Genomic DNA, 8536 nt, shown 5'->3' with positions numbered 1-8536 from the left:
TGTTGTTGTTCTAGTCTTAATTTGGGTTCACACATGCAACAAACTAATCATATTTAATACCGGTATACATGTGAGAGATGTATAGCGTGCTGGTTATTTGTTTTTAATATTGACACCTTCCTTTTTTGATGAGCACTTTGGACAAGGGAGTTCATTTTGTCACAGGCTTCTTTGTTGCGCAAGAATGGAAATCATATATACCCTATCTTCTTAGTCATAATTGAGACATACGGCGGATGAGAGGATAACTAAGTGGACTAGCCAAAGTCGCCGTGTGAAGATGCTAGGGAGTGTCAATATCCAGTGTTTGTCCTATATCCCTTATCTTACTTGATGCATCATTGTTCCCGATGCCTCCCGTTCCCTCTTGTTCCCGAATTCATGTGTGGCTCTTATCTCCTCTTCTATATGGTATGTGTGTTTGATGCCAGCTATGTTCTGTTCATAAGCTACAGGTCTGACTCAGGCGGAGGACGAAATAAATTTAAGGTGTGGCGAAGTCTTGAGGAAAGAGTTCCTTTGATGCAAATCGAAAGAGTCCTGGAAGTCATTTTGGCATTTTTAGGACATAGCTCATCAAATGCAACCGTCTGAGTATGTTGAATCAAAGTGGGAAGACGAATCCTCATACTTGATGGTATATTTCAAGGGCAACACATTATTCACACATGCGGGGGTAGGTGGAGAATTCATTTGCCCATGATTCACATTACATGTGCTGGTACTCAATATTTTCTGAATAACAACTTTACATTCTTAAATGTGATTTACAAACCAGACAAGTGGATCACTTCACAGTGGTTTCAAGGAACTAGCAACCCGTGAACAGAAAAGACAAAGAAAAACATAAGCTCATAAGATATCGGGTGTATTAAGTTAAATGTTGATGTATCAGTTAGAAACCTATGCTTAGCCCAGTCCAGAAGACCTCTGTTATTTCACAATAAGGCTCTCATTTTTCATCGTGGAATTTTCTTGTGAACTTATTACTCGTACGGCGCTGCACCGAGGAAAGATGGTACACCTTCCGCTTCCACGTCCATTTAGGCATGTCTTGCAATACCCCACTAACAGCATGACATGGGTCATAGCCATTCCCCTCACAGCGTAAATTATATGTATACAAATCACTACGTATGACCGCCCGACGTCAGAGTTTTGCTTATCTTTGTTTTGTTCAACCTATAATGAGAAGAGCATGCTGTCCTCGTCTGCTAAATAGTTATATTCAGTTTAAGCAATTAAATTATATTTTTTTGTCGGTCTTTATTCATCCATTTTCTGTGAAGTGCCCGGAAATCACTATGTAATTACCATCCTGCTAATAGGCAATCATCCAACCGTTACAAGAAGTGTGAACCAGTAAAAATATTTTAGCTATAGCCGTACTGTTTGCAACATCAGTGAGGAATGACACAATGTCCAGTATTTTTTTTTCTTATTTACCATATAGTGCAATAGCGTTGGCCGGGTGTCGCAAAGAATATGCAGAAAGAAAAGACAATTTTCCCCTTTTCCAGCCTTTGTATAAACAAGAAAATTTACTATTTGGAAAACAAGGATATTTGGTGAACAAAGGACTATCAGAAGCATTACTCATGAAATTTCATGTTTCCAGATTTATAGTGAGTATTGTGACTCCACGTGTTCATATGTATTTTTATTCAAATCACGTGATTCAAAATTGTGATTTTAAGGACAGTATGAACCTCTCCTCTCCTACAAATTAATCATGACTACAATGATGATGGTGTGATTTTCATTTCTTCTATGTGACCCCTAACAATTTGCCTTTTTTTTGTCTTGAATAGTAGGAAAAGTCACCTGATTCTCTTTGTCGTCTTGCCGGCCTTCATCAGCAATGCTCGTGTAACGACGCCACATCCACTTCCCAGAGAACCTGGATTCTCGTCCAAGGTCGTGCTCATGGATCGATGCTGCTAGGGTCACGGTAGATACTGCCATGCGCCACACATCCACGTCCTCTTCTTATGCGTGATTGCCCTACGACGGATCATGGAGGTGGTCGACGTGAAGGTGCTCTTGCGCTCGGAGCTTCCATGTCCTAGTGTAAAAATGATAGTTTTTTTTTTCTAATATTCGTTGCTATCACTGCCATTGAACTCATGGGCATTCATAACGCTAAAACATTGCGACTCATGGGAAAAGATTTGAGGGTTTGCTTGCCACTACAAGCGAGACGAAAAAAAACCCTCATCCAAACGTGCAAGCCAGAAGACATCTAGAATTGAACAACCATACCCCACGCAACATGGCTAGCTATATGCATGGAGCTCGAGATGGACACTACATGTGCATTTCTTAACATCTCTTCCCCCGCACTAACTCATGATTGCCAATGGTGATGCATGCACCTGGAAAATCACGACTCATGAGATATAAATGTATGCTCCACCAGCCTCAACTTGCTCGTGTAATGTCCATTTCTTTATATATATATCCACGACTTCTATTTTCACTAGTGTAAATTTGATGCCATGCTTTTATTTTTCTTAACACGTTTCCAAAATATCGCTTACTTCCCCAAGCCACATTACGTACGAGGGAACTAGAAGCAAAGAAATGTTGATAACTCATGGGACTAGGAGGGTTCGGGAGCTAGGAAGGAGCAACATATCAATTTTGAAGTACTGATCGAAAATGGAAGCAGGCACGAGCTACATATGTACCTGAACGTCGAAGACGACGAAGGCAACGCTGGCTTGCTGGGCGGCACGATCGAAGGAGCTGTGTGTTCTACGGCTCCTCGTTAACCAGACCCATAGCATTCTGATGTAACCGTGGTGAGCCCCCACGCACCCCCCAACCACCCCCCACTCCGTCGGGAGCAAAAACGGCAGCTCCGGCGTCCTCTCTCCGGCCACCGCCCGGGCCATGGATTATCCAACAAAATGGAACTGCCCAAATTGCTCCTGACTCCTTAATATACTACAGGAATTTTGTGGCAGTATTGCCATATCTGCGCTGTTGGATCACAGAAATAAACGGTCCAAAATTATATGATGTACCGTGAAAGGACTCATGTCAAAAAACTATCCTTAGAGTTGGTGGTCGGAGCTAGTGTCCCCCTGCGCTTCCGACATGCTTACTCCAAACCGTGAAGCTGCGGTAAGTGCTTGTCGACCAGATATCAACTCCTCCGTTCCTCCATCACCACGATCTCCAACTCCTTAGGTTCACTCGGGAAAGTTTGCCTTCATGGTAGATCCAATTTTGGAGGGCTTCCTGCTCCCCCGCATCTTGATGGATGGCCGCACTAGAGTGATATTATCTTCCCGGACCCCCTGGCCAAGAGGGAATGTTTTGGATCCGGTGGTGAGTACTCCCTCCGTCCGGAATTACTTGTCACCGAAATGGATAATAAATTTCATGTTTCCAGATTTATAGTGAGTATTGTGACTCTATACCCCACGCAACATGGCTAGCTATATGCATGGAGCTCGAGATGGCTAGCTATATGCAGAGAGACCACGGAGTAACTGAAGAGAGAGAGCCAACAGTCGTATTTTCTCACGTACACGGTTCGTATTTCCTCTCAAAACTAGGAAGTGGCACAGATCACGACACTACTCTATGGTCCAGATAAAGAGCTCAGCTGAGCTCGGGAGCCAAAATGCTGCTTCCGCTTTTTCCCTTCCAACTGCGTGTGTGCGTGTTTCCTAGCTAAATTCTGCTCAGGCTTGATCGAGCATTATGTGTGTGAACTGGAGTATGTACTAGTATGTTGTAACGTGAGCGCATCGCAAAATTTACTGCTATGTTTCTTCATCTGCTGTCCTGTTACCCGTGATGATGGATGGGCTCCTGCACGAGCATCTCCTTTCTTACTACTTCTATTGAGCCGTCGCCCTTGTCACGGCTCCAGATCCTCCATAGAAGCATGATGATCATCGCCCTTGTCACGGCCGGCTGCTCAGCTAAGATGCCAAACAACCATTCTGATCCTGTATTAATTAACTTGGCCTTCTCTGGTAGCTGCCATTCCTCATACATCTCTTCCCATAAGCTCCTTGCATGCGGACACACAATCAGTGCATGAAATGAATTCTCCTCATCTGCGCCGCATAAAGGACAATGAGCAGGTACATTCAGATGTCGCCTTGCTTTGCAGCTGTTCGTTGGCAAGGCATCTACTGCGACTCTCCATGCGAATGAACGCATTTTGGGTGGGACAGTAGCTTGCCAAATTAGGTTCCAGCACGGCCGATTCCCCCCGGACGCGTACTGCTTGCTCCTGCATTATGTTCCTGAACATGTTCACATTGTTGGCCCAGTCCCGACGCTGAGTACTTTCCGACGACGATGATGCGACCGACAAGAACAACAATGACGAACAAAGCTCGCTGACAAACTCGACGAGATGCTTTACGCCGAGATGCACTGTTGTAAGCTAGCAACACCACGTACTAGCTTGATCGATTCCTTTGATCAACTAGTATCTCACGTACGCACACAGCGGCCAGCCGGCCGGAACCACACAAACGCACGCGAGACTGATGTATTGCCAAAGGCTCGTCTCGAGCCTTATTGCTTTATTGATTGATCTCACGATACAAAGTACAGGGGTATTACATCGTATATATAACAGCTAGCCTAGGACCAGTACTAATCCTACTAGGTAATGGATTCCTATACTAGTTGGACCCGTATACATACTTGTAATCGGACCGGACGTTGGGTTTACTTCCAACAATCACCCCCTAAACACGACATCGTTACGTCACAGCTCCGACGTCGATCCTTCTTCGCATCTTCAAGAGCTTCTCTCGATCCAAAGCCTTGGTTAGGATGTCTGCCATCTGATCATTGGTGCAAACGTAGTTGACCTTCATCTTAGCTTCTTCCACGCAGTCCTTTATGTAGTGATACACCGTATCAGTGTGCTTGCTTCTATCATGCCGCACTGGATCTTCGCATAGAAAACTTTCAGACTTGCTATCAACATTAAGCACCACTTGTTCCAGATCTCGATCCATGAGATCACCGTGTAGCCACCCTAGCCACACACCTTCACACGCCGCAGTGGCAGCTGCAATATACTCTATTGCATTAACTGCGGGTGCTTTACTCTTCTTGGTCAGCTCAAGACGAGGTTTCGTTGGAGCTTCAATTGGATTGCAATATTTCATGCCACGACTTTCAAGTACCTTTCTTGTATATGCCTTCTGGCATAGTGTGATCCCTTTCGTCTTTTGATGTACCTCTATCGCAGGGTAGTAGCTCAAAAGACCTAGATCATCCATCTTGAAAAGCTATTTCATCTGTAGCTTGAACTTTGCAATCACCTCTTCATCTGCTCCAGTTATCAATAGGTCGTCGACGTAGATGCCAACTAGTAGACGATCCTTTCCTTCACCACTCTTGTACATTGCATGCTCTAGTGGGGCTTTCTCAAATCCAAGAGAAATCAACGTTCGATCAAGTTTGATGTTCCACTCCCGAGGTCCTTGCCATAGCCCACACAAGATTTTATGTAACTTCAGTACCTTATGCTCTTCTCCCTCTTTGATGAAACCCAGTGGTTGATTCACATACACGTCTCCTTCTATCTCGCTGTTCAAAAACGCAGATTTTACATCCATGTGATGTACTTTCCATGATTCCTGAGCCGCGAGAGCGATGAGTAATCTCACCGACTCCATCTTTGCAATGGGAACGAACACTTCTTCGAAGTCCATACTTTACTCTTGCACATACCCTTTGGCCACAAGCCTCGCTTTGTGCTTCATGCACACTTCAACATCTCTCTTAACCTTGAAGTCCCACTTGAGCTCCATAGCCTTTTCATTGTTGGGAAGATCCATAAGCTCCCATGAATTATTGTCATGGATCGACCCCAACTCTTCTTTCATAGCATGACGCCAATACCCCTTCGTATTTGCGTCCATAAATTTCACCGATTCATCGGCACTTGCTAAACACCGTCGTCCACTCCCTTTCACTTTTACCGGGTCAATTGTCCGAAGAGTATTCTCCAGATGTTGGTGTAACACCGGCTGTAGCAGTACAGGTGTAGGTGTTGGTGTCTTTTCCTCCAGTGCTTTCGGAGGTGAAAAACATCTTTTTCCTGGAGATGCCAAACCTCCAATTCCTGGCGTTTCTAACCCTTCCAAACCAGTCTTAACACATGGGCTGCTTTCCGGCCCACCAGCCACAGTCTTTGCTAATTTAGCACGTGGCTCTTCACGTGGTGGTGTGCTCCCTTGAAAGGAGCTGGTCACTTGGACTTGTCTAGCTCCACGACCACACCCATGTGAGGCGTCCTGCTGGTGGCTACCTCGGCTTGCTCCAGCCACGTCCGTTCGGCTGCACTCTGGCACGCGCCCTCCGGTAGATGTAGCACTCGTTACGCTGCCATGTGGTGGTGGTGAAGCGGCTGCTTCAGGCCCTCCTGGCCGAGCGCCTCTGCCTTCCGGATGTTGAGCATGCTGCAAGAGGCCACCACTTGCCGCGTGTACTGCAGCATCCGACATGGCTGGGCTCGCCTCACCATCCTCTGACATAACGCCCACGATCTTTCCGGCGGTGCCTGTCGTCAAGTACATGCCATGCTGGTCAGGTCCGAGCGGCATACCTCGCCGCACATCTCGATTTGCCCTGTGATGTTTTGACACGACCACATCGAGACGCCTTCTGCCGTGGACTTCTGACGCCACGTCTTCGTCTATCTTCAGATTTTCTGAACTGCTCTTTCGGCCGCAACTAGCCTCTCTCTGACGCGTTGCACAAAGACTACTTCTTCATGGCCGCGCACACGCAGCTATCGCCGCATCTGCTTCAGCAAAGTTGGCACTTGCGTCCGTAGCACTGATATAAGTTTCGGAATCACTCCCCGCATCTGTAGCTTCGACACAGGTGTCCGAACCACGATCATGATGGCAAACTTTTTCTTCCGCAAGCTCGACAATCTCTTTAGTCAATGCTTGAGAGTCTGGATCCTTCTCGTCCACCAGTTTACACATCAACATCATGTCACCATCATCTCCTTGCTGGGCAATGAGCGCCTTCTGCTTCGGTGCTTCCTTGCAGTCATTCTTGAAGAGGCCGAGGAGGCCACAGTTATAACATCTCACTTTTCTAATGTCAAACTTTCTCCTGGGTGGTGGTGCAGCCTTATTGTCTGAGTCGTCGTCCGAGTCGATGAAGTTCTTTTTCGCCGAACGCTACTTCCGCTTCTTCTTATTGCTGCTCATGGATCCGCCTTGCTTTTCCTTTGGCAAAGCGACCCACTATGCCCTTGTGAGCATCACAAGCTCGTCGTTCCTCCCATCCCCAAGACTGTACCGCATTCGCTCATCGTGAACCTTATACCGTCCGACAAGATCGTCGATGGAGAGAGTCGCGAGATCGACGCACTGCTCGATCGCCGTGACAATTTGCAGGTACCGGGGAGGGGCCGCGCGCAAGAACTGCCGGACAACTGAGGCCTCCATGAGGTTTTCTCCAAGCGCACGGATCCGATTGACGACAGTAGCCACCCGTGAAGCGAACGCGTCGACAGACTCATCGTCGCCCATGACCAAAGTCTCATAGTTTCTTAGGAGAGTTTGGAGATTAGCTTGCTTGACGCGGGTGTGTCCCTCGGACATGAGCTTCAAAGTATCCCACACCTCCTTCGCCGTTTCTTTGACGATCAGGTGCTGGAGGACATCCATCGGCATCACCGAGTAAATCGCTGACGCCGCCTGCCGATCCTTCCGGTGCTCGGCTCCCTCCTTCTTGAACGCGTCACCTCCTGGATCCACCGCGTTCCATAGCTCGTTGGCGCGGAGACCACACTCCATGAGGGCCTTCCAGACCCCGAAGTTCTCACGATCAAACCGTGGATACGACAAACTCGCCGGAGCAGCAATTACTTTAGCCGGACCGAAGTACTCCGCCAGCTGTTTGATCTTCTTGTCATCCGCCATGATCCTCCGTTACTGGAAGATTAACCTTGCTCTGATACCAATTATTGGCCCAGTCCCGACGCCGAGTACTTTCCGGCGATGATGATACGACCGACAAGAACGACGATGACGAACGAAGCTCGCTGACAAACTCGACGAGATGCTTTACGCCGAGATGCACTGTTGTAAGCTAGCAACACCACGTACTAGCTTGATCGATTCCTTTGATCAACTAGTATCTCACGTACGCACACAGCGGCCAGCCGGCCGGAACCACACAAACGCACGCGAGACTGATGTATTGCCAAAGGCTCGTCTTCGAGCCTTATTGCTTTATTGATTGATCTCACGATACAAAGTACAGGGGTATTACATCGTATATATAACAGCTAGCCTAGGACCAGTACTAATCCTACTAGGTAATGGATTCCTATACTAGTTGGACCCGTATACATACTTGTAATTGGACCGGACGTTGGGTTTACTTCCAACACACACATCGCAAGATGATATGCACTTTTTACAGAAAAGGTGCCAAATTTTCCCGGATGCCATACTATAAAATCTTCCTCCTGATTGAGAGACGTTCTGATGGAGCAAATGGTCTGAACATCCACTGGCCAGAA

This window comes from Triticum dicoccoides, chromosome 6A, assembly GCF_002162155.2.
Source record: "Triticum dicoccoides isolate Atlit2015 ecotype Zavitan chromosome 6A, WEW_v2.0, whole genome shotgun sequence".
Lineage (NCBI taxonomy): Eukaryota > Viridiplantae > Streptophyta > Magnoliopsida > Poales > Poaceae > Triticum > Triticum dicoccoides.
Note: the sequence above shows the minus strand (reverse complement) of the source record.